A 3,171-nucleotide genomic window follows, 5' to 3' on the forward strand; every position below is an offset into this window, starting at 1 on the left:
TATGATTGGCTAGTGTTTGAACAAGGCGATTTGGCTAACTATGATTGGTTCCCGCCATTTCTGATATTTTGGTTCAAACTTTGAGGCGGGAGAGCAGGTTTATGGCAGCAAGAGTTTATCTTACTTAAACACGTCTTGTGACCTTGCCTCAGAACTTACAAAATCTCTGGTATGTGCAAAACAAAATCTCTGGTATGTGCAGAAAACCAGGTACTCACAGAACTTACGACGTCTCTGGTATGTGCAAAGATTAGAGAGCAGAACAAGGGTGTAGCGGGTGGGGGGCGGGTACACATCTATCTTTGTGTCCTTTCAATTTAAAAGGAAAAGGCTCAAATGTAGCTATAATATTTCCCTGTTGATCTAGGGGGTGTATTCTAACAGGGAACTGCCAAGCCTCTAAATCACCCTCTCGTCTAGTTTGTGAATTCCTGCCTGGATAGAACTAAGAGTGGTCACTTGAGGCACTGCTCGAACAGTCACTGGGGCAACTACTTTTTGCCCAGTGTCCTCTGGAAAAGAAAGATCGGGAGGGTCTTTTTCTTCAAAATAATAATGAGGGGGTGCAGAAGGGTAGGGATGAACCTCTCCTTCCTTTGCCACTTTAGCTTTAGCTGAAGCTAAATAAACGTGCTCTGTAACCTCTTCTGTTACTTCACTATACTCTCATTCTGCCTCCTCATCAGTGTGAAAAAGTTCCAAGGGAGAATGAACCAGACCCCACACCTGTCCCACTGTTACCCTGAGGCTTCCGAGCTCCCCTTCTTACTCACCACGGGGATTGCTTTAAGAGTACTTGCGTGTCCTCCAGCTAGTTTTCCATTCCAACCGTTGCTCCGGCGACCCTTTAACCTGGATTTGAGCCCCCCACGATGGATGCCACTTGCCGAGACCAGCTCGGTAAGGGAGACCCTAACCCAGCAGCGCTAGAGGAATTAAAGACACACACACACAGAAATATAGAGGTGTGACATGGGAAATTAAGGGTCTCACAGCCTTCAGAGCTGAGAGTCCCAAACAGAGATTTACCCACATATTTATTAACAGCAAACCAGTCATTAGCATTGTTTCTATAGATATACGATTAACTAAAAGTGTCCCTTATGGGAAATGAAGAGATGGGCGGAATTAAAGGAATAGGTTGGGCTAGTTAACTGCAGCAGGAGCATGTCTCTAAGGCACAGATTGCTCATGCTATTGTTTGTGACTTAAGAATGCCTTTAAGTGGTTTTCTGCCCTGGGCGGGCCAGGTGTTCCTTGCCCTCATTCCCATAAACCCACAACCTTCCAGCTTGGGCGTGAGGGCCAATATGAACATGTTACAGTGCTGCAGAGATTTTGTTTATGGCCAGTTTTGGGGCCAGTTTACGGCCAGATTTTGGGGGAACTGCTCCCAACAGCATCGGTAATAGGATAAATCAAAACTGTATACCACTTGGCACAGAATGTGATTAGAAGAACACATTACTTGTGATATTTCTGTGAAAGATACATAACTTAAATTTAATTCTAAGGAAGCATTAAACAATCCCAAGTTGAGGGATCTTCTTCAAAGCAACTGACCTGTAATATTCAAAAGTGTCAAGGTCACTAAAGAAAGACTGAAGAACTATACCAGACTAAAGGTGCCTAACACCATGTGACAACTAAGCATGACCCTGAACTAGATCCTTTTGCTGCAAAGCAATTGATGAAGCTTGAACTTGACAAATAAAAATTGTATGTATTCAAGTAGTAATGTAAATTTCCTGACTGTATTGAGGTTATGTAAAAGATGTACTTATTTATAAGAAACATGGCTGAGCATGGTGGCTCATATCTGAAATCCCAGCACTTTGGCTGAGATGGGAGGATCACTTGAAGCCAGGAGTTCAAGACCAGCATGGGCAACATAGCAAGACCCCATCTTTAGCCGGGTGTGGTGGTGCACCTGTTAGTCCTAGCTACTTGAGAGGCTGAGGTGGAAGGATTGTTTGAGCCTGGGAGTTTGTGGTAAGTGTGAACCATGATTTTGCCACTGCATTCCAGCCTGGGTAACAGAGCAAGACCTTGTCTTAAAAAAAAAAAAAAAAAAAGGCCAGGTGCGGTGGCTCACACCTGTAATCCCAGCACTTTGGGAGGCTGAGGTGTGCAGATCACGAGGTCAGGAGTTCAAGACCAGTCTGACCAACATGGTGAAACTCTGTCTCTACTAAAAATACAAAAATTAGCCAGGCGTGGTGGCACAACCCGGTGGTCCCAGCTACTCAGGAGGCTGAGGCAGGAGAATTGCTTGAATCCGGGAGGCGGAGGTTGCAGTGAGCCAGGGTTGCACCATCGTACTCCAGCCTGGGTGACAGAGCAAGACTCCGTCTCAAAAAAAAAAAAAAAAAAAAATTACACATCTATCGCCTCACACAGTTATTTACTAGGGTGGTAGAGGGTTAGTGGTGACAATTAAGATCTATTATCTTAGCAAATTTCAAATTAAAAATACAGTGTTTTTTTCCCTCAGAAAGAAAAGCGTGGGGCCGGGGGCGGTGGCTCACGCTTGTAATCCTAGAACTTGGAAGGCCAAGGCGGGCGGATCACGAGGTCAGGAAATCGAGACCATCCTGGCTAACACGGTGAAACCCCGTCTCTACTAAAAATACAAAAAATTAGCCGGGTGTGGTGGCGGCGCCTGTAGTCCCAGCTACTGGGGAGGCTGAGGCAGGAGAATGGCGAGAACCCGGGAGGCGGAGCTTGCAGTGAGCTGAGATCCGGCCATTGCACTCCAGCTTGGGCGACAGAGCGAGACTCCATCTCAAAAAAAAAAAAAAAAAAAAAAAAAAAAAAAGCTGGACTGTTTCATGAATTTGCATGTCATCCTTGCTCTGCGGCCATGTCAATCTCTGTATACTTCCAATTTCAGTATATGTGTTGCCAAAGCGAGCACAAAAAAAATGCAGTATTATTAACTATAGTCACTGTGCTGTACACTAGCTCCCTGAACATGTTCATCTTACAACTGAAAGTTTGTACTCTTCGACCAACATCCATTTCCCCCACGCTTCAGCCCCTGACCACCAACCATCATTCTATGCTCCGCTTCTTTTTTTTTTTTTGAGATGGAGTCTAGCTCTGTCCACCCAGGCTGGAGTGCGATGGCACAATCTCGGCTCACCATAACCTCCACCTCCCGGGTTCAAG

General features: G+C 45.4%; 1 non-coding gene across 1 annotated transcript; it reads right to left on the bottom strand.

The window, feature by feature from the left end:
- Positions 1–2,813: 2,813 nt before the first annotated feature.
- Positions 2,814–2,917, bottom strand: LOC126949448 (U6 spliceosomal RNA). The gene has a single exon (XR_007723747.1). It is a non-coding gene; the product is annotated as a U6 spliceosomal RNA (small nuclear RNA).
- Between the last annotated feature and the right edge of the window lie 254 nt (positions 2,918–3,171).

This window comes from Macaca thibetana, chromosome 2, assembly GCF_024542745.1.
Source record: "Macaca thibetana thibetana isolate TM-01 chromosome 2, ASM2454274v1, whole genome shotgun sequence".
Classification (NCBI taxonomy): domain Eukaryota; kingdom Metazoa; phylum Chordata; class Mammalia; order Primates; family Cercopithecidae; genus Macaca; species Macaca thibetana.